This window comes from Loxodonta africana, chromosome 1, assembly GCF_030014295.1.
Source record: "Loxodonta africana isolate mLoxAfr1 chromosome 1, mLoxAfr1.hap2, whole genome shotgun sequence".
Classification (NCBI taxonomy): domain Eukaryota; kingdom Metazoa; phylum Chordata; class Mammalia; order Proboscidea; family Elephantidae; genus Loxodonta; species Loxodonta africana.
Window position 1 is genome coordinate 205,604,463 of NC_087342.1, and position 24,148 is coordinate 205,628,610.

General features: G+C 41.9%; 1 long non-coding RNA gene across 1 annotated transcript in view; it reads left to right on the top strand.

The window, feature by feature from the left end:
• The window catches only part of LOC111752049 (uncharacterized), a 61,695-nt gene that overhangs the window by 31,162 nt on the left and 6,385 nt on the right, over window positions 1–24,148 (top strand). The window contains exon 2 of the long non-coding RNA XR_002787047.2: window positions 17,204–17,409. This is a non-coding gene — a long non-coding RNA (uncharacterized LOC111752049). The remainder of the gene's footprint in view (window positions 1–17,203; window positions 17,410–24,148) is intronic.

Here is a 24,148-nt window from a genome sequence, read left to right on the forward strand (position 1 = left end):
CATAACGTAGTTTAAGAATATCAGCAACAGGGTTGAATGGTAGTTGCTTTGTTATGTATGGTTACCACAATAAAAACTACAAAAAAAAAAAAAAGGCTACCAACAACTTAAAGTTATCACATGTGTGAACACTAGCATCAAGGTCAGGGCATGTGAACCAGGCAGCTTTTTTTTTTTTAATGATTTTTGTTGTGCTTTAAGTGAAAGTTTACAAATCAAGTCTTTCTCTCACATATAAACTTATGCACACCTTACTACATACTCCCATTTACTCTCCCCCTAATGAGTCAGCCCGCTCCCTCCTTCCAGTCTCTCCTTTCATGACCATTTTGCCAGTTTCTAACCCTCTCTACCCTCCCATCTCCCCGCCAGACAGGAGATGCCAACAAAGTCTCAAGTGTCCACCTGATACAAGTAGCTCACTCTTCATCAGCATCTCTCTCCAACCCATGGTCCAGTACAATCCATGTCTGATGAATTGTCTTCGGGAATGGTTCCTGTCCTGGGCCAACAGAAGGTTTGGGGACCATGACCACTGGGATTCCTCTAGTCTCAGTCAGACCATTAATTCTGATCTTTTTATGAGAATTTCGGGTCTGCATCCCACTGTTCTCCTGCTCCGTTAGGGATTCTCTGTTGTGCTCCCTGTCAGGGCAGTCATCGGTTGTGGCCGGGCACCATTTAGTTCTCCTGGTCTCAAGATGATGTAAGTCTCTGGCTCACATGGCCCCTTCTGTCTCCTGGGCTCATAATTATCTTGTGACCTTGGTGTTCTTCATCCTCCTTTGATCCAGGTGGGTTGAGACTCATTGATGCATCTTAGATGGCCTCTTGTTAGCATTTAAGACCCCAGACGCCACACTTCAAAGTGGGATGCAGAATGTTTTCTTAACAGAATTTATTTTGCCAATTGACTTAGATGTCCCCTGAAGCCATAGTCCCCAAACCCCCACCCTTGCTCCGCTGACCTTTGAAGCATTCAGTTTATTCAGGAAACGTCTTTGCTTTTGGTCCAGTCCAGCTGAGCTGACCTTGCCTGTATTGAGTGTTGTCCTTCCCTTCACCTAAAGTACTTCTTATCTACTATCTAATCGGTAAATAACCCTCTCCCACCCTCCCTCCCTCCCCCCTCTCGTAACCACAAAAGAATGTGTTCTTCTCAGTTTAAACTATATCTCAAGATCTTATAATAGTGGTCTTATATAAAATTTGTCCTTTTGCATCTGACTAATTTCACTCAGCATAATGCCTTCCAGGTTCCTCCATGTTATGAAATGTTTCACAGATTCATCACTGTTCTTTATCGATGCGTAGTATTCCGTTGTGTGAATATACCATAATTTATTTATAACCAGGAAGTTTTGATCTTACCAGAATGAACATGATCTCAAAGGGACATGTTAAGCTCATCCTTTAGCCTGCCTCAGTGTGTTTTGCTTTTTCTTAATGGTTGAACAACATGCTAAACATAACTAATGTCACTGAATTGTACACGTGAAGAATGTTGAAATGGTAAACCGTTTGTTACATATATGTGTGTGTGTGTATTTTATATATACAGATATGGAAACCCTGGTGGTGCAGTGGTTAAGCGCTACAGCTGCTAACCAAAAGGTGGGCAGTTTCAATCCACCAGGAGCTCCTTGGAAACTCTACGGGGCAGTTCTACTTTGTCCTCTGGGGTTGCTAGGAGTCGGAATCGACAGGGTTTTATATATAGATATACATATAGCACAATTTTTTTTTTAAAGGGAAAAAGACAAACCAAACAAAACATTTCCTCTCAAGACCTTCCCATTTTCTGTTTTTTAACTGAATTTAGAACAGCCCAAAATTATGCCAATGAGCCTACTTAAAAAGAGGCCCTAAAATAACCGCTGCTGTGTCAGGAGAAGGGAAGGACTCTAATCTCATCAAGCTGATCCTGACTGGGGGAAAAATGTGTGTCTCATTCTTAGGGAACAAAAGAGGAAGTATATCCAAGGAAATTACAGCATGATATATTAAGATTCAAAAAATAAATCAGGCGAGGCGTCACGAAGGCTGTTTCCATGACTTCGGGAGGACTGAGATCTTCATACTTCAGACTGTTTTACATCATCACCCTTTGTCCTAAGGATGACAGTCCTTACCATTGCTTCCTGTGTTCATAAGGGCGACCAAAGGGAGTGATGCATAACCGGCTGCCTCATCCACGCTTCCTCCCGTGCCCGTGTCCTGTTCAGACTCTGACCATGGCTTCCAGGACCTGCTGCTATTTCTGAGGGTGCCTCAGGCCTGGACAATGGGCAGATTAGAATTAAACAGCAATTTTCCATTTGACAGGCTTCTTTGTCATTTCCAATTTTTAACACTTTCATCGTGTGGCTTTTAATTGTGCTGGTATGCACTTGAAGGATCTCTCCTGGCCATTTTTCGAATATTTCAGTGGTAACCATTTTTAAAATTCAGAGCAAGAATTTTAGGCACACATTTGAAAGGATTAACAAACTCTAAACAAAACTAAACGAGCCAGAAATGATCACTATGCAACCACCCACACTGTATAACAAGGTCTCTGTGTGTCTATTAAAACATTCTGCCTCAGTCAGCCCTCCATATAGTCACTATTCCTGAGGAAAACTGTATTGTATTGCCCTGATTGTATCCTTCTATAGAATCACAGAAGTCCCCGGGTGGGGCAAACTGTTAATTCACTCAGCTGCTAACTGAAAGGTTGGGTTCAGATCTACCCAGAGGTACCTCAGAATAAAGACTTGGCAATCTGTTTCTGAAAAATCAGCCACTGAAAATCCTATGGAGCACAGTTCTACTTTGACGCACATGGATCCACTGAGGGGAACTGGTTAATACAGTAAAACGTGCAAAAGCCAGAACGTGTGCAAGGCGGAACCTGTCAGAGAAGGAAAACTCAAATATTTTTCACTAAAAGGAGAGATAGAAAAGTGGTAAGACTACACCCTTTTGAAGGCAGAAAACTTGCAAGACCCAGAAAAACAAAGCGGTCCGTTTGAGTTTCAGCTCCGGTTTCATTGTGTGCATGAATATAAATACATATACATATATATAATATATATGTGTACGTATATATATGTGTACATATATATATAAACCAAAAAGCAAACCCACCACCACTGAGTCGATTCTGACTTGTAACGCCCCCATAGGACAGAGTAGAGCTGCTTCATAGGGTTTTCAAGGAGTGGCTGGTGGATTCGAACTGCCAATCTTTTGGTTAGCAGCTGTAGCTCACCATAGCTGTCAACCACTGTGCCACCAGGGCTCCAATATATGTATTGGTAGTGCAAATGGTTAAGCACTTGACTATTAGCTGAAAGATTGGCAGGTCAAACCCACCCAGAGGTGCCGCAGAAGACAGACCTGTTGATCTGCCTCCAAGGGATCACACAGCCTTGAAAATCCTATGGAGCAGTTTTACTCTGTACATCTGGGGTTGCCATGAGTCAGAACCAACTGGATGGCAAATAACTAACAACAATCAGGAAGACAGAAGAATTGATGCCTTTGAATTATGGTGTTGGAGAAGAGTATTGAACACACTATGGACTGCTAGAAGAACAAATAAACCTGTCTTGGAAGAAGCACAGCCAGAATGCTACTTAGAAGCGAGGATAGAGAGACTTCATCTCACATACTTTGGACATGTTATCAGGAGGGATCAGTCCCTGGAGAAGGACATGATGCCTGGTAAAGTAGAGGGTCAGCAAAAAAGAGGTAGACCCTCAACGAGACAGATTGACACAGTGGCTGCAACAGTGGGCTCAGACATAACAATGATCATGAGAATGGTGCAGGACTGGGCGGTGTTTCATTCTGTTGTACACAGGGTCGCTATGAGTTGGAACAGACTCGATGGCACCTAACAAGGACATCAGCAGAGAGCCAGGCCAGGCTGCGAGGCCTGGATCCAGTTTCTAGGGCTGGAATATGAAAGCCCAACATAGACTCTGGTACTGAAATAAGTCTGGGTTGCCTATGCAGCTGCCAGATGCAGAATTTGGGAACTGGAACCAAAAGAAACCAAGCCATCAAAACTAGGATATCAGATAAGGGCTCATCTAAGGAAGAAGCAGGAGGCCAGTTATTCAATGGTGGAAGGAAGCCGAGAACAGAACAGCCAAGGTGACATGCTGAACCTCACCTCCTGGTTGGTCTTGGCTCCTGCAAGCACAGCTGGGCCCACTTCTACCATTCCTGGCCCAGTACAGGTAGCCTAGCCGTAGACCAGGAAAGGAAAAAACGTCAGGTCAAGTCTACTTGGAAACATAAAAACTCCCGATATCACTCACACAACCAACATGGACAGGACTGAAGTGTCCAACAGTGGCATTTAAATTTCCTGTAAGCTTGGCATCAGTCTTTCCTCTTTCAAATCGGGGGAAAATAATTTTTGAACTCAAGAAATCTGAATGCTAATTTGTTTTAATAGGAAAAAATAATAACCAGAATCTCATCAAAATCATAGCTTAAATAGTATGCAGTTATCATAACTTATGTGTTCAAGGAATATTTAATATCATATGGAAATGATCACAATATAAGGGTATGACAAAAAGTGAAGGAGCCCTGATGGCGCCGTGGTTAAGAGCTCGCCTGCTAACCAAATAGTCGGTCGTTTGAATCCACCAGTTGCTCTGCAGGAGAAAGATGTGGCAATTTGATTACATAAAGTTTATAGCTTTAGAAACTCATGGGAGAATTCTACCGTGTCCTACAGAAGCGCTATGAGTCGGAATCGCCTCGATGGCACACAACAACAACATGATAAAAAGCACGCTAACCTACCACAAAGTGCTCCTGATGTGCTGAGGGAAATTATATTTATGTTCAATAAAGAAACTATACTGAAAAATATAACCTTGTTTTATATAATAAATTAATTATCCATGCAATATTGATGGTACTGTTATACTGTAAACTGTTGCCTTTGAGTCGATTCCAACTCATAGTGACCCTATGGAATAGAGCAGAACTGCCCCACATGGTTTCCAAGGAATGCCTAGTGGATTTGAACTGCCAGCCTTTTGGTTAGCAGCTGTAGCTGTTAACCAGGGTTTCTGGTGGCGTAGGGTTAAGTGCTACAGCTGCTAACCAAGAGGTCAACAGTTCCAATCCACCAGGCGCTCCTTGGAAACCATATGGGGCAGCTGTATTCTGTCCTATAGGGTCACTATGAGTTGGAATCTACTTGAAGGCAATAGGTTTGGTTTTTGGGGGGTTCGGTTATACTGTAAGGATAGTTGGAATTTATGAAACGTAAAAATATAGTTTCATAAAATTCATTTTTAAAGAGCCTGTCATCTGGAGTGTTTAAAAAACTTAAAAATAATTTAATCATGATAATTTTAATCTTTTTTTTTAGTCTTTTAGCAACATGGTACTGATATAGACAAAAGTAGTTTAATGTATTTTTAAGTTTTTATCTGATCTAACTATCTGTTGAAGGAAATGAAAAAGCCTCTTTGAGCATAGTTTATTTGTTTAGATCTGTTTTGAATGGTAAAGATTTTCTGTTAGTGTAGCTGAGAACCAACCAATTTTATTATTATTATTATAGTTTCCAACCAAATTTTTGAAACTATAAAGCAAAGGTAGGGAACTGCCACACTATTGTTTTATTTTCCTGATACCCTATGCAAGTGCCTTATGCATGAAATTAAATTGCTTGGACTACAGGCATTAAAAAGCCACTCAGCAGTCCTCAAGCATTTGGTGGTTGACGGCACAAGGGCACTCTTCATGATAAAGAAATAGTTTTGATTTTCCTCAAGTCTTATGGAGGTGATGGGAGTGACGTGGTGTTAAGGGAAGAGTAGACTTCTGTTAAAATGCCCACATGGGCTGGTTGATCCCCTTTCACACGTTGTTCCAAAAAGACAGGGCCAGAGATATTAGGGCCCTGAGGAACAAGAACAGGTTGACAGGTGAGAGGGGTGGGGCCAAAAAAAAAAAAAAAGCAAACCCACTGTCATCAAGTCTTGTAAAAACCCTGTAGGGCAGAGTAGAACTGCCCCATGGGGTTTCCAAGGCTATAAACTTAACAGAAGCAGACTGCCACATCTCTCTCCCATAGAATGGCTGGTTCCTTTGAACTGCCAACCTTTCAGTTAGCAGCCAAGCACTTTAACCACTGTACCATCAGGGCTCCTTGGGGTGGAGGCAGGACACAGCTAATTCACAGGAACCTCTGGGAGTCCAGGCAAAGACGTGTGTTAGCAGGTGCCAAGACCCCAAGGAGGAAGAAGGGAGGAGGAACTGGGTAAGTTGTAGGGTAAGGAAACTGGAGCATAGGGTACTTGGGGAGCCCTGGTATGCCCTCATATTTTCTTTCCAGACTTTGATGAGGAAGTGTTAGGTCTTATTTTCTCTCTTCTTCTATATTCTTTCCTCTGCCTCTTTTCTTATATTCTCAACAACTAATTCAGGACTCCCATAGGGCAGCTGGAGCCTGGGCTCCTGGGTATCAGCCACATGCTCAAGGTAGAGAGGGGTAAGTTGAGAAGATGTTGGGGAGTGTGTAGATGTTTGAGGGCAAGGTAAGAGGTGCGAGGACGCCTGCCAGTCACTCTGTCAGCACTATTCCCCACTGTTCTGGAAAAACTCTCATCAGAGCTCAGATTTGCCCCACCGAGAAGAGATAAAGCTTGTACCTGAGGCCCTAGTCAGGAATATCTGCCCCTAATTTAGTCAACGTTATGCTTTCTCTTCTCCAGGATCCCCACATTTACTTCCTTCACTCTCATTATTTGTCTCCAAGATGTTCAGAATGGTGTCACTCAATTACTAGGATAGTTTCAAATACATTTATTCATTTATGGTTCATACTTCCAACTCCCCTCACTATTCACACTCATTTTCAAAAAGGATTGAGGCCTATAAATTGATGTTCTATATCAATTGAAATAGAAAATGAAAAACTATGTGGAGAAAGGGGAAGCAATTACACCAGCTGATACAATTACCATAATAGAGACAGTCACAAAGAAATTGATTGAAGAAGTTAAAACTAGTAAATTGTATTTTCAATATCTACTAATATCTCAGAGACAAGTTATTCAATAAAACTATTTAATGTCAATTTGTATATGATTAAAAACTGTGTCTTGTATATATGAAGAAAAGTAATGTAAGAGATTAGTAAATTTATTAAGATCGATCTCAGGGTAAAAGGCTCTAGATATCAATAGCTGTACAAAGGCTAAAAAATATGACTTTGAAATCATACAGGACTCCTGGGTTCTACTTCGTTACACAATGTCACATAAGCTCTTCATGCTTCATTTTATTCATATCTACATTTTTGGAAGTTTATTGTGAAAAGTAGGGATCTGTGAGAGTTAGACCAATTAAGAAGACTGAGGAAGCAGAATCCCCACAAGTCCACCTTCGCTTCTGACAACTTCAAGTTCGGGGCATTTCCAAAACCACCCTCAGTTTCTATAGTTCTCTAGAAAGACTCAGAGAACTGACTGAAAGCTGTTAAATTCACAGTTACAGCTTATTACAGGGAAAGAATATAGATTAAGTTCAGCCAAAGGAAGGCATGCATAGAACAGAGTACAGAAAAGTACCAAAAGCCAAGCTTCCATTGCCAACATTGGAAGCTCAGCTGAGTCTCAGTGTTCAGAGTTTTTGTTGGGGTGCCATTATGTAGGCATGATCAATTGATTGATCATGTGGTTGATCTCAGCCTCCACATCAACTGATATTATATGACCCAAAGCTTCTACCCTAAATCACATTGTTATTGACTGGCTAGCCCAAAGCCTCCAGGCAAACAGAGATTAGCTCCCAGAAGACAAGGGCAAAGGCCAGACCTCTTTGTGGACAAGGTTAAACTCTTTATTGACCAGTTGCCTATGAGTGGATTTCAACTCATGACAACCTCATGTGTGTCAGAGTAGAACTGTGCTCCATTGGGTTTTTTCAGAAGTCAATCATAAGGCCTTTTTTTCCAAGGTGCCTCTGGGGTGAACTCAAACCTCCGACCATTCAGTTAGCAATTGAGCACATTTGCACCACCCAGGGATGCCCAGTTTCTTTACTACACAATATCTAATGACCCTACATGAACCGGCACATAGAAAGCACTCAATAAATAGTATATATTAATTGATCACCTATAATAAGCAAGACACTATCCTTAACGCAGTTTATGTTGTGTTGGTGCAAATAGCCAATAAGCAAGCAGGGAAAGGGAAAGAAAGGAAGAAGAGAAGGTGAAAATATGGAAAAAGGAAGGGAGGGAGCAAAGGAATAAAGGAAGGAAGGGAAGAGAGATTCAGAGAGTTGATATTTTCTATGGACAAATAAAAAGTTAGGTTTTTAAGGTAGTAGGCGTTTTGGGGCAAGGGTAACCACCTTAGCTAAGCAGTAAGGGAAGGCCTCTGAGGAAAAAGGATTTGCTGAGTTTTAAATGATGAGAAAGGAAGCCAGAATCCATCAAATTCTTGGGAAGGATGATTCCAACCAGAGAGAATGGCAGATAGAAAAGGCCATGAGACCAAAACAAACAGTATTTTACTGAGACAAAGACAACACCAATGCATAACAGACAGAAGTGTGTAATAAGTGATAGGAGAGGGGTATAAGATTAGGTCCAAGGTGTTGGTGGGGCCAGCTCAAGTCAGCTCTTGAGGGCCCTGATTGAGTTTACTTTCTATTCTAATTGCAATGGGAAATAGTGAGAGGGTTTTAAGCAGGGGAGTGATCTGAGCAAAAATGTATTTTTTTAAATCATTTTGTCTGAAGTGGGAAGAATGGAGGGGAGTGTCCATGGGTGGAGGTACCTGCAGAGAAGCAGGTTGACCAGTTAGTAAGCTGCTGGAGCAGTTCAAGTGAGAGATAATGGAGTCTTGGTTGGCTGTGTAGCCGAGGTGGTGAGATATGGTTGGATTGATGATACATTTGAGGTGGAGTTGATAGGACTGCCCAAAGGATTGGATGTAAGGGAAAGAAAGAGATCAAGGATGAGTCCAAGTGTCAGGTCTGAGCAACAGGGTGAATGATAGTGCTATTTGCTGAGACAGAAAAGACTTGGGGAGGAATGGTTTGAAATCGATGGTGTTAAGATTGTCAGACATCCAAGTGGAGATCCCAAGTAGACAGTTGGACATACAAGTCTGGAGATCAAGACCATACTTGGTAGGTAACTCTTGCATAAAGTGTAATGTAAACTTGTCTTATACAAATTGTCCCATTTGGTCTTACTGGACAGAAAACAAGTTTAACCCTGATAATAGGGAATAATCACTGTTTTTCATGCAATTCGATTTTATTGAAAACTTTTATTTCAATGACTCTTAAACAACCTTTATTGACACATAAGAGCTGGCTCAACAAAAACCGTAATTTTCTGTGATATTTTAGATAGAACATGATAGAAGCAAGTGATGATTCAGTTACAGTATCAAAACATGGTTTCTATGTCAACAAAATTCTTAAAGAATGCAGCTATTGATTCTAGATAAAATACTGCTTCACTGGTTCTTATCTTGTAAAGGGTGTGGTTAAGATCCTTTCTTCTGGAAGAAAAAAAGGGTGGGAGGTGCCTACAGACTTGTACTTTTCTTGATGCCCCTAAATGAGAGCTGGTACCAATTACGATCGATTGATTTGGGTTGAATTCCTCTGTTCTGCTCTGTTAGTGTCCTATGGCTAACCCATTCCCAAGGTCTCAAAACTGTGATATTAGGTGATAAATCCAACTGCTATGCTACATCCCAAAACTCCCAGTTGAAGTGAGCAGTGAGTATGGTAGTGACTAGAGTTTACCTGCATCTACTCTAACATCCAGTTAGACCTATCTCGAGAAAGCAAGCATTTGTTGAGTGCCAATTATAGTGATACTTCTTCTTTAAATGTCTGTTCTATGCCATGCTTAGACATTATCTCATTTTAATCTTCATAATGAATTTGCAAGGTTATTATTTTAGAGATAAAACTGAGGCTCAAAGAGATTTTTAGTTGCCCAGAGGTAGAAGATGGATTTACATAGTTGGAACTTGAGCTAAAAGTAATTCTCTTCCTACTTTATTATTTTGTGCCAATCAGTAAGATAAACATCATGGAGAATTAAGAATGATAATAGCTGAAGATTTAGGGGTGAGGTGTCACAATGACGGCAAACTACTTTCACATGATTCTGCTAACATACGTACACACATACCAACCAACCAGTTGCCATGGAGTCAACTCCAACTCATGGTGATCCCATGTGTGTCAGAGTAGAAAGAACTATGCTCCATAGGGTTTTCAATGGCTGAATTTTCAGAATAGAGCATCAGACCTTTCTTCTGAGGTGCCTCTGGGTGGATCCAAACCTCCAACCTTTTAGTTAGCAGCCAAGCATATTAACTGTCTACACCACCCAGGTACTCCATATACACATAGATAAATAAACCCAGTGCCGTCGATAAATAGTAAAGGCAAATATGACAAAATGCTAAGCAACTGTCAAACCTAGTTGGTGGATATGATCTTTCACTGTATTAGTCTTCCAGAATTTTTGTACATTTTAACAGTTTCATAATGACTGTGGGGGGCTGGGGGGAGATACAGAATACATGATCCTTGCCAACAGGGAGCTTCTAGTCTATTTAAAAAACAAGCAAACAAACCCATTGCTGTCAAGTCGATTCTGACTCATAGTGACCCTATATGACAGAGTAGAACTGCCCCATAGGGTTTCCCAGGAGCACCTGGTGGATTCGAACTGCCAGCCTTTTGGTTAGCAGCCATAGCTCTTAACCACTATGCCACCTCAGGGTTTTTCTATTAGGAGAGATAAAATTAACAGACATGAAATCCATGCAAGACAACTTGAGTGTGTGAACAGGGGAGGGGTTATTGAGCTGTGTGTTCTCTATATCTTTTATTCTATCCTTTTCCAGATCTTTCAAGTACCAGTGATACTTTCTATATAAACTCTTGTCAGGCGAGGGCAGATCAGCCTAAAACAAAAAAAAATTCATTAAAATTGTAACTGGATTTCTTAAATGCAGAGTAGAAATTATAATCTGAAAGCCAAAGGACTTTTTATTTGTAAGAACCTGCCTTTGTTGAGTAACATAAATGGGTTTCATGGAATTCTAAGAGTCGGGCTTTTATTATCAAGAATCAAGCCTTGGTGAACAGAGCACTAACTTCTGCAGATCAGTGAAGAATACCCATTGATATATGAATCTCCCTACCCAAAAAGGAAATGAGGACGTGACCAGTGAGCAAGAACAGGAGATTCAGATAATAAGACAATTCAAAAGTTGGTGGCAAAGTCTGTTCACAACTGCAGTCAAATCTTGGGTGGAGCATGATCAAGACACTCATCTGTTCTAGGGACTCCTAATAGGACTCTCTGAGGCAGAGTCGAAGAGGGTAGCTGGTTTCATAGAAACGGCTTTATTTTGAATGCCATTGGAGCAACATGGCTTTGGATCATGGATTAGCAAAGACTGAGGGGAGCAACTTGGCAGATAGTCCTTAGAGTAGCCTCACAAAGCCCTGCATACCACAGAATGATGAGGATAAGCACCTGAGAGTTCGAACTCACAAGAGGCAAGCGGAGGGGATGAAAGAGTTGGGGGACCCCAAAAGTTCTGGGAGGAGAGCAGGAGGATGCAGAGGTGTGGACTTCACAGTGGATCAGAGCCATGGCAGGGACCAGTAGGTGCCAGCTCACCATGCTCAAAGACCAGGCAGGATAGGCTATGTCTCGTGGGCATCAGCCCCAGTGCCCCAAAGACTGGAGCATGACAACACAGTGGCCACCAAAGGCAGAGGGTGGCATGAGAACCAGACACTGCAGATTACTCCTAAGCCTCCTGAGTGATGAAGTCACCACTCCTGGGAAGGAGGAAGGGAGAATGCTGAGTTTGACTGATTACTTATTTTGTTGTTGCTAGTTGCGTCAAGTTAACTCTGACTCATGGTGACCCTATGTGTGTTAGAGTAAAACTGCTCCATAGAGTTTTCAAGGCTGTGACCTTTCAGAGGCAAACTGCCAGGCCTGTCTTTTTAGGTACCTCTGGGTGGATTCAAATCCCCAACTTTTCAGCTCGTAGTGGAGCACTTAACTGTTTGCATGACCCAGGGACTTGAAACTTGAGGTAATGAGTTACCTTCAAATGAAAAAATTTAAGAGCTGCAGCCCTACAGGTAAAAATGAATCTCAGGAGCCAAGCTCAGTTCACTTATAGAAAAATAAACAATGTTACAATTCTCTACTTTTGATTTGTGACTATAAGTTTTGAACTCGAAATATGTGCTAAATTATGATGCACCAATGAAAAATTCCATACCATTTCAAAGTTGAAGGAGATGAGTCAGGACAGAAACAGGAAAGCGGTGTTGGGGAGGAGGTGAAATGAGTTGGGCCTGAAAGGCAGACTGGGCCTAATCAGAGTGGGGAGAGGGTGGGACACTGGGACAGAGGCATTGCATGAGCCGCAGAAGCAAAAACTCTACTGAGTGATGCGGAAATCCGGGGCGATGAAGTGCAGCTGTGAAATGTGAAACTACACGCCAGGAATTCTAAGACTGGAGGAGAAAATTTACTGAGTTTGCCTTTCCTGTCCTGCCTGTTTCCCTTAGAGTCTGCTCCCAAAGTCCCTGATGGGAGGGCGGTGGCCACAAGCCCCAAGCCCACCTACCTTCCAATGGCACCTTCTGGTGAATGGATCAAGGGTACACACACTGGGCCCCAAACAGGTAATCTGTGGTCCTTTCCTGAGAATTTGGATTTGGAACACAGGGATGCTAGTTCACTGATTATCAAAGTTTAATGTGGGTGAGAATTCCTAAGCACCATGACCACATGTATGTAAGCAGTTTTGTAACCAAGCTGTTGTTAGGTACCATTTGAATCAATTTTCGACTTGTAGCAACCCCATGTGACAGAGTAGAACTGTCACATGGGGGTTTCCTAGGCTATAATCTTTACGGAAGCAGACTGCCAGTCTATTACATTATTGACAAGAGCGAAGATAAGCAAAGACTAGGCACTCAGCACACTGAATCAGCTTCTCTGCAGTGGGCAGTGGCCCCAATGTCTGCGGAATGTCCACAACTCACCAATTAACTGTTATTTTGTCAACTCGAGTTCGTGCCTTGTGCTTGTAGGTTTTGGTTCCTTTAGCAATGGGTCATGGGGCTGCTAGAGAATGTTTTGTTTTATTTGAATTTATCATGTTAAATGACTTCTAGGTTTCACAACTACCTTTTGGAGAGAGAAGGGTGTTTACTGCGATGCATTTTTATAGTGCTTGCTATGCCATGAGGCACATAACTGAGTTCAGGAATTTGCCCATCATTACCCAGTTGAACACCATGACAAAAATGTCGGAAAAACAGTTTTGCTTCAAGGCACCTACCTCTTCCCTCAAGCATATTCAATTCCCCTTCCGTACACGTTAATGGGGGCAATGGTGGGTCATGAAAGGTAGAATTCTCACCTTCCATGCCGGGACCCAGGTTCAATTCCTGGCCAATGAGCCTTATACGCAGTCACCACCCATACTCCTCAGGTGGAGGCTTGTGTGTTGCTAAGATGCTGAAGAGGTTCCAATCAAGCTTTCAGACTAAGACAAGCAAGGAAGAAAGGCCTGGCAATCTACTTCTGAAAATCAGCCAATGAAAACCCTATGGATCATAAATGGCCTGATCCGCAATTGATCATGGAGATGGCACAGGACCGGGCAGTATTTCGTTCCATTGTTGGGGGCCTACTCAATGGCAGCTAACAACACACAATTAGACTCAGTCTTACGGTAATTCCTTCTCTGGCCACCGGAACTTCTTTTCCTCTTATGATTTCCCGCACCTGCCTCCTCAGAGGCTTCTACATGCCTGAGCAGAGAGAAGATCCAGGTTCACAGGATTTGCATAAATTACGTGATGCGGGGTTCTCCAGGAAAGCTGGTGACTGATCAAAGAGTCTCAGTGGTACTTAGAATGATTTTAGTCTCTCTTGCATGTTGCCCTTTTGGTTATTTTCTGTCGGCTGAAACCACATCCCCCGCTAAAGAAGACTCTTCCTTTGGTCTTCTTCTTATTTACTGTGTGGTCAAAATGTTGGGCCAAAGCTTTTTTTTTTTTTTTTTTAATTCGACTTTCCTTTTTGAGACTGACATTACTGAATACAATGTACAGGATGAGTCATAGCCATTCATGACCATTAACTGTATATGGTTACACCAAGCACTATAGAGTATTACTAATTATGCTATACATGCATGGCTTTTGATCTTCAGGATATGTTATAAAGAACTCAGTCACCTTCCTTACCAAGTAATCACTTCAACATGCCTGGTCCCGTTTTTTTTTTTTTTTTTTTTTTTGCAACTGAGGAAATCAGAGGAAGTTAGCCTAAGTGACTTACCTTCGGTCACAAAGAGGCATCATATGTCACGGAAAAAAATTTGCTCTTTTATGATGACTAGATAAAAGTACAAATCATTTCAAACTAGAAACAATTTAATAGTGCTAAATAAGTATAATTTTTGAGTCACTAAAACAGCATTTCCTGAATGCTCTGGGAGTTTCCTGAAAGCCTTCCATTCAAGTACAAATGAGGTCCAACCCAATTAAGCCTTTGAGAAGACATGAAGTTACTAGAAGCCTCCGTGGCGCCTGGAATACTCTCCTTTCTTCAGTGATGTATTGATGAACGTGAGGCAAAAAGTAGGCAGTCAGCAGAGAGCATTCCATAAAACACAGGGTCAGAGAGAGGGGAGATGAGTTAATGACCAAGACAATAAAATTTGCTTTTCTCTCCCAAATAAGACCTATGCCTTCTAATGCTGAGTCTTCCAGCTGTGGAATGAAAATGCCTGTAGAAAATTGGAGGAGGGCTGTGGAGGTAGCACAGAGATTTGGGAGTCTGCAGGGAATTTCAAGTTCCTGTTTGAAGATTGTATTTTGAACATACCTGCCCCCTTGGGCTTAGTCACTGAAGTGCCCGTGCATGGTGGGCTTCCTCTGTGGGAATTTCTCTTTGTGCTGTTGAGAATGGTGTATGTGAAATCTCAAAAGTCAAAGCAAAGGGCAGTGACTAACTTGGAATTCCTTGAAGAGAAAATGGGGAAATTTTGCAAAGATTCCACCAGGGGCTGAAAATAATGAGTCTTAAAATTTTGGGAACTAAGCACATAAAGCACACAAACAGGGCAAATGGGAAAATTCGTTCCTCCAAGAGTTCTGGTGGTAGCAGTACCAAGTCTTCTCAAAGTCTGCCTCATCGATAAGTCCCCACTGACTGGACATAGAAAACACGGCAAATGCACACAGAAATAGTCCATCAATGCATCCAGCAAAGTGCATTTCAGATAATATCTTTCAACCAAAATAAGATAAAAATACATATACGATTGGATATATATACAGACATCTATATACTGGGCATATACCATAAACCAAACCCATTGCTGTCGAGTCGATTCTGACTTAAGGAGACCCTATAGGACAGAGTAGAACTGCCCCATCGGGTTTCCAAGGAGCAACTGGTGGATTCGAACTACTGGCCTTTTGGTTAGCAGTTGAGTTCTTAACCACTATGCCACCAGGGCTCCCCTATATACCATAGATATCCACATAAACCAACCAAAATCCAAACCAGTTGCCGTCCAGTTGATTCCAACTCATGGCGACACCACGTGTTACATAGTAGAACTGCTCCACGGGGTTTTCTTGGCTGTAGTCTTTATGAAAGCAGATGGCCAGGCCTTTCTTCTTTGGTGCCACTAGGTGGGTTGGAGTTGACAGCTTTTAGGTTAGTAGATGAGCATAAACCATTTGTGCCACTTAGGGACCAAGGTATTCATATAAAATACAATAAAAAGAAGATAGAATTAAGAACCAGAACACTTGGATTATGAACAATCTCTCTCCTTCTAGAAATTCTCTGAACTTCTGTTTCCTATTTGTAAAATGGAATAACAATGCTTTTCTTACACAGGCTGTTATGAAGCTTGCATGAGAGAATAAATGTGAAATCATTTTGTAAGTTGTAAAAAATGATTCAAATGTAACTTATTATTATGTCCATTATTATAAGTAAACTCACTATAATGGAAAAGACCATCTATTTTCCCTGAGGCTGTAGTCATACCAATGAAACAAATGCAAACCAAAACCAAGTCTGGAGTCAAAATGGAAGGGAGTGTGGGTGAGGGGCTCAGCGATAAGGTGCCTCATTATTTTATTTTCTTTGCTGGACAACTTAGAGTAAGGCAAGAGTCATAGCTGATTGTCCACTTTCCCTCAGCTTATTCTACCAGAGAGTTCTATTTCTATGTAAAGATACAGTCTTGGATAAGTGAATTGATTTAAGAGTGTGGGCGTGAGAACTGAACTACCTGGGTTCAGGTTCTGGCTCTGCCACTTACTGGTTGGTTGTGTGACCTTTTGAAAACCGCTTGATCTTTTTGTATCTCATTTTTCCCACGTGTGAAATTGAGATGATAACTTTACCTACATAGCAAATGCTCAATACATGTTACTGAACCATAGCTTGAATGGCTTTGATCAGCTAGAAGAATAGCAGTGAATACGACATTTTTCCTTCTTTTTATTTCTTAAACAAGTCAATTTCCCCCCAGTGCAGCAAAGCCGCTTGTGTATACAGCGCCCTGGTACACGTTAAGGAAAGGTGCCCGTTCCTCAAGATATGTTGGTGGAAAAAAAATGTCTTTAATGCTCAAACATACCAACAATTGTAATGATGGTGCAGAACCAGGCGATATTTCATTCTGTTATACCTAACCTCACCATGAGTTGGAACCGACTTGCTGGCAACTAACAACGATAACAACGAAACTGGTATCCCTTAGAACTGAGCAGTGGACAAGCTGTTCAACCGCAAATGGCAATCCTGCCTCTGAAACTCAGTCTCTTTTAGGAAGGGAAAAAATTTAGGTTAGAACTTTTGTTTTTAAACAAAAAACCAAACCAAACCTGTTGCTGTCCAGTCAATTCCAACTCATGGCAACCCCATAGGTTACAGAATAGAACTGCTCCATAGGGTTTTTTTTGGCTGTAATCCTTACAGAAGCAGATCCCCAGGCTTTTCTTTCATGGCACCAACCTTTTGGTTAGTAACCGAGTGCAAACTGATTGCACCACCCAGGGACCTAGAACTTCTCTTAACCCCCTGCTAGTTTTAAATAATTTTGTGATTTTTGTCTTTCAGGTCTTTAGTATGCTTACAAGTTAGAAAACTCATTCCAGCTCTAGGACCCTCTATCAGACCAAGGAGAGACAATGGACCAAGAGCAATGTAATCTCAGGGGCCAAGGAGATGACAGAGCACCTCAAGCACACAGCTGATGAGGCTTGCATTTTCTGACCAGGTTACACTTCTCCCATGACCTAACTGCATATCAGAGTCCAAAAGCGGTAAGACCACAGAATTAGTATGCCCTGTGCCCTTTCTAAGGAGCCCTGGTCGCTCAGTGGTTAAGTGTTTGGTTGCTAATCAAAAGGTCCAGTGGTTTGAATCTACCAGTAACTCCTTGGAAACCCTGTGGGGCAGTTCTACTCCATCCCATAGGGTCGTTATGAGTTGGAATCAACTCAATGGTAATGTTTTTTTGGTTTTGATGTCCATCCTAAGGAGCCCTGCTGGCGCCGTGGTTAAGCACTCGGCTGCTGACCAAATGGTCGGTGGTTCAAACCCAGCAGCACCTCTGTGGGAGAAAGATGTGGCAGTCTGCTTTTGTAGATATTTACAGCCTTGGAAACCCTATGGGGCAGTTCTACTTTGTCCTATAGGGTTGCTATGAGTCAAAATTGACTCAACAGTTTATAGGTTTGGGTGCCTTTCCTTGTAGTCCAGAGAAGACAAACAGCACTTTGAGTTGGAGCAACAGTGCCTTTGCTCACCTCTCACCCTCACCAGCTACCGCAAAGAAATTAATAATTTTTTATATCCCTGAAAATGTGAGGTCTGAAGGGAGAAAAAGCAGTGAGAGTAACCAACCAGTTGCTGTTAAGACAATTCTGACTCCTGGCAACCCCATGTATGTAAGAGTAAAACTGTGTTCCACAGGGTTTTCAAGTGCTGATTTTTCAGCAGTAGATCATCGGGCCTTTCTCCTAAGGTGCCTCCAGGTGGACTTGAACTTCTAGCCCTTAGGTGACCAGCCAAGCTCCTTAACCTTTTGCGTTTGCCCTAACTACCCAGGGACTCCAGTGAGAGTAAAGTCCTTCCTGATGGGAATTAGGAGCAGTAAGGGCAGAGCCCACACAGCTGACCTTGCAACTTAACCACTTATTGCCCTCTGGGCCCTACAGAGGCCCAAGCTACCACCTAGTCTCCTGCCTCACTCCATCAAGGCTCTCCTAACCCTCTCTGGCTTCTTGCCATTTCTCCTGCCCTTTCTGGTTTATCCTGGCCCTTACTTCTCAGGTGCCTTTTCCCTTCACCATTGTAAAGGAGCTATTTTTTCCTCTCACAAATCACTGAACTGCGATAGAACTGCTTGGCCTTTCACCCTTGAGCTACAGGGTGACTCCTTGGTTAGCTCCATCTTCTACGTTGGCGTATGGCTTAGCAGACTAGGGCTTACAGAGAGCCTCAGCAAGAAAAGGAACAAAGATGTTCCCTTCTCACAGAGCCTGTAATGTGAACCTTCTTCTCAGAACAAAGAGATAAGAGGGATGTGGTTTTTACTTACTGGCCTTAAGCCACACAGAACGTTAATTTTTCAGATGCTGGAAAAAAAAAAAATTGGAAGCCTCAAAGAGACAGAATATTTTACAAGAAATTTTATAAGAAGGATCTCTCAACATGTCTCAAAACCCAGAGACAAGGAAACTAAACCTGAGTCTCAGGACTGCCAGGAATTTCCTGAGATGCATCAAAGCAAGCTATAAACATAAATCACCCAGGAAGACTGACTGTATGGAGGAAGATAGTACCTTAGACAGGCAGGGTGCTTTGTTTGCTTTACATAGGACTTGCATTTTATAGTCTTTTTTGATCTACATAATTCTGTGAGCCAGTCAGGCCATATATTACTATAATTCCTACTTCACAGATGACAAAATGAATGGGTAGGGAGGCAAAGTGACATCTGAAATCACCCAGCTAGTATGTGGAAAAATAGGATAGAGTTTGCTCTCTTGGGAGTCCCTGGAAGGTGTAAACAGTTAACATGCTTGCTGCTAACTGAGAAGTTGGAGGTTCAAGTACACCCAGAGGCACCTTGGAATAAAGTCCTGGTGATCTACCTCTGAAAGATCACAGCCATTGGAAACCTCATGGAGCAGAGTTCTGCTCTGACTCACCTGGGGTCACCAAGAGTCAGAGTTGATTCAACTGATTTGTTTGCTCTCTTGACTTTTAATCCTGGGCTCCTTATCTTAAAGAACTAGATTTGAGTGTGGTGGTGAACACAGAGAAGAAGAGAGTTCTATCAACAGCTCTGCCTGAGGAGCTGCTCCAGCCATTGATTTGGGATCTCAAACACCTATTAGACCCCTTCTGTTTGCACAGACACATCAGCCCTAGACCCCCACAGTGAGGTTCCTGACTGTTCTCCCACAGAACTACTCCCAAGGGCTGCGGTTTTGCCTAGAAGTCTCATCTTCAGTCTGTCTTCCAGTTTATTGCATTTATGACCACTGCTGATACAAAGCTTTCTGGGAGCTCAAAACATGACCTATTGCCATTCCTTCAGATGGTCGCTGTCTTAGTTATCTAGTGCTGCTATAACAGAAATACCACAAGGGGATGGCTTTAACAAAGAGAAATTTATTCTTTCAGAGTCTTAGAGGCCAGAAGTCTGAATTCAGAGTGCCAGCTCCAGGGAAAGTCTTTCTCTCTCTGTGGGCTCTGGGGGAAGGTCCTTTTCATCAATCTTCCCCTGGTCTAGGAGTTTCTCAACGCAGGGACTCCAGGCCCAAAGGACTTACTATTCTCCTGGCTCTTGTTTCTTGGTGATATGAGGTCCCCACGTCTCTCTGCGGGCTTCTCTCTTTTATATCTCAAAAGAGATTCGTTTAAAATACAACCTAATCTTGTAGATTGAGTCCTGCCTCATTAACATAATTGTCACTAATCCACTTCATTAACATCATAGAGGTAGGATTTATAACATATAGGAAGATCGCATCAAATGACAAAATGGTAGACAATCTCACGACACTGAGAATCATGGACTAGCTAAGTTGACACATTTTGGGGGGACACAACTCAATCCATAACAGTCACCATCGTACACTGAGTGTATGATTTTTGCCAGACCCTGTGCTCAATCTCCAGGACACAACACTTAACAAGGGGCTAAGTAGGAAGAGGAGTCCCTGGGTGGCGCAAATGGTTAACAAGCTCGTTTGCTAACTGAAAGGTTGAAGGTTCTAGTCCACCCAGAGGCTCCTTGGAAGAAAGGCCTAGCAATCTACTTCTGAAAAATCAGCCATGAAAACCTTACGGACCACAGTTCTACTCTGACACACATGGGGTCGTCAGGAGTCAGAATCAGCTCAATGGTAACTGGTTTTAAGTGGAGAGATGGAAACAAGTAAGTACAGAATTGTGTACAGAGAATAGCGAATGGGGTGGGTGGGCGTCTGAGCCAAAACACGTTATCAATTTCTTAAGCAGGGAGTAGGAAGAGTGTGGTTTTATGCTCAGGGTGGCTGACATCTCCAAGTTCCTGAAGGTTGTCTCAGAGTGAGAGGCAGAGGCCTTTCACAGAGGGACGGCATTGTACTGACAGGAAGGAAGCAGGTGCTGGAGTCTGATGTATTTGTGCTCAAGCTTGAGCTCTGCAATGTGCCCACTGTGGGGCTAAAACCTCTCTCTTTACCTATGCTTTCTGATATGTAAAATGGGCTTAGTAGTATCTATAGCTGTGAGTATTAACTAAATGGGCCGTATTGAATGAAGGGGCTTAGAATGGTGGTTAAGCCCACAGATGGTTTGGGTTCCAATCCTGACACCACCTCTGACTCTGGACCTTGGACAAGTTAATTTGCTTGAGCCTTACGTGTCCCACCTGTAAAAAGATTTTAATAGTGCCCACCTGTTATGAATTGAATCGTATCCCCAATATATGCGTTGAAATCCTAACCCCTGTACCTGTTTTAATATGGCAAGATGAGAATGTGGAAATATGTAGGTATAATATATACATGCCTTTGTGCACATACGTAGGGATAAATCAGTAAAAACATAAATTTGCATTTATTTTAGAGGACAAGGACAGAACTGGTTCATGAGCGTAAGTTGCCGAGGAACTAGTAATCCTGTGCCTATCTCTTTTACCATTGATGGTAAAAAACCATTATCCATTGACCTCCTTGAAAATGAGTCCAGCACATATATTCCACATGAACAAAGAGCCAAGCATTTGTTTCCAGGAGGACCAAGCATGTGTGTGTACGCGTGTAAAAGTTTATTGTATATTGTCATGGAGTTGATAAGAAATTACGTCTGCGTTCATGCTGACTAGGCTCCACTGAAAGCTAGTTTACTGTTTCAATTATGTAATCCCGTTTCACCACCATTTTCTGCTATGAAATTCTATAAGGAGCTGCTTAACCTGTACACGCTGAATGGAATTCTCTAGATAAGTATTTGCCTATAGAGTCACTGCCCAGAGCCAAAAACTCCTATGTGGGAATCGTAATGTTTGCTTTCCTTTGAGACAAAAAGGCAAAAACATCTTCTAGAGACCAGGGAACCTTCCTAACATAATGCATTTGAATTCAAATTTGACTTTACCTGAATAGTCTAAACTTGATGGAAACTCATACAATTTGAGAATTTTATTTTCCCGCAGACTGCATAATATTAGAATAACTCTTTTATTTTCTGGCATTAGGAAGGCAATAGGAAAAGTTCAAGAAGACTGAAAATAGTGAAATGTTAACTTGCTTTTTTAAATAAAGGATTATAGAACTAAGTTCTATAGTGATGTTATATTTATCCTTGGCATATTTCCTAAACCTATTATTAAGCATGTGGTTTGGGAGCATATAAAAAGAATACATTTATTCCTAGGGGCCAATATGTGTTTTCAGAAATATAAAATTCCAAAATAAAGTAATAGCCTTCTTGATGTTGCTCAGGACAATTGTCTTTTATGCAGGAGATATAGTCACAAAGATATTTCATTATTCAAACCCACCAGGGATTCCCAGGGGGTGTCTTAGCTGTCCTTATTGAAGCAGTCCTCTCAGCTACATCTAGCTTCCACAATTTCCCTCCGCCTCTGCCTGGCTCTGGCTCCCTGTGGTGATTTCTACTTTCAAGACCTCCAGTACCCTGTATAATATTGATTATGTTTTGAAACTACTACATCAATGGGTTTTTCATTCCCCTTCCCCATATATCATATTTCCCAACAGCCGTTCTACTATTATAAACCAAGGGAAAAGGAAGAGCACAAGAAAGACTTCAGAAAGGCATGGTCTATGTTTTATGGGAAAGATCCATAAGACAGAAAGAGGAAGTAGAATGCCTGCCCATTCAGTCTTGGCGGATGACGGGAAAGAGAAGAGAAGCAGAAAGAGGGCGGAAGGTTCAGACTCATTTGCTTTCACTTTAATGACAGAAATATCCATATATTATGGGAAAGGCTGAGACCATTCTGGGCCTAGTGACAGGTCTCAGGGAGCTGGCAATCCTAGAGTCTAGAAGCCCTGCACACAGCCATGTCCGCGTGAACAGGAGCCAGAGCACAGCACTGGTGGAGAGCAGTAGCTGAATAGATGCATCTGAGGCTGCACTCCAAGCTTCCCGTGGCCTACACACAGCATGCGATGTAACTAGAAGTTTCCATGTGCCATGTTGAGAGGCACAGAAGTCTGTGGTGAAGATGAAGACCTCGTGTATGCCTGAGTCCACAGCCTCCTATGGCAGGTACCAGCATGATGGTCAAATGACCAGATAGAACACTATGTGACCATCAGGTCTTTTCTGTCCTCCACCACAAGTCACATGAGCCCCACCTCCCTTACATCAAGTTACCACCTTGAAAAGATGAAGTGGGAGAAGGATGAAATTAAAAATGACTTAGCAGTTATCCTAAATCAACTATTTAAACCAGAAGAGATAGTGATGGCCTAAACTTCCAGGTTTAAAGTTACCTTTCTCTTGTGTTAAAGGATAAGTTTTTAAAGGATATAATTGTACTCTCATGTGCCAAAAATTTTACTATTTCATTAATTTTTGAGAGAGCCTGTAAGATGTTGCAAACAGTTCAAAGGAGGATTCAAAACACACACATATACAGACCATCAGGAAGGCAGAAATGAATTTTTAAAAATTGGTCAATATCCACAGGGCAATAATTAACTGCATCTTTACCAGAGACAATTTGCATTTATGGCCAAGAATCATTTGTATTATAATCAATATTCTACAACTTGTTGTTAGTTACCATGGAGTCAGATCTTACTTATGGTGACCAAAATGTTGCCCAGTCCTATGCCATCTTCATAATCATTAGTAAGTCTGAATTCATCGTTGTGGCTCATTGAGGGTTTCTGTCATTTTTGTTGGCCCTCTACTTTACCAGACTTCTAGCAATTGGTCCTTCCTGACGACGTGTCCAAAGTGAGTCAAAGCCTCACCAACCTTGCTTCTAAAAAACATTGCAGTTGTTTTTCTTCTAAGATGGCTTTGTTTGTTCTTTTGGCAGTCCATAGTGTATTCAAAGAATTATATAATTTACAGATTGTAAATTAGCTCAAAGTCAATAAAAGGCAAAGATAACCCAAAAAGGTATACTAGATAGGACTGGAATCTTTTCTGCCCATTTTAAAGTCTTTGACAATTTTTCCTGATACTTGCTATCAATCAATAGGGTGGGGACTTTCACAGAAGCTCAATTCTGTTATAGAAAATGAATTTATAATTTCTTTCTGTATTTTAGAAGTAATATGTACATTTTACAACTCTCTATGATGTCATCTTCCTGGGCCACTACTACCATCAATCTCTTACATTTATCTTTATCATTGCTCATCAATGTACTGGTGAACTGAAGGTCATGCACTGAGCCAGGGTTTCAGAACCTGAAGTATTAGTGGGCAGAGGCCCTCAAGAAGTATTAGTGGGCAGAGGCCCTCAAGAAGTATTAGTGGGCAGAGGCCCTCGAATCCAGGGCTGCCAGGGTCTAGTCTC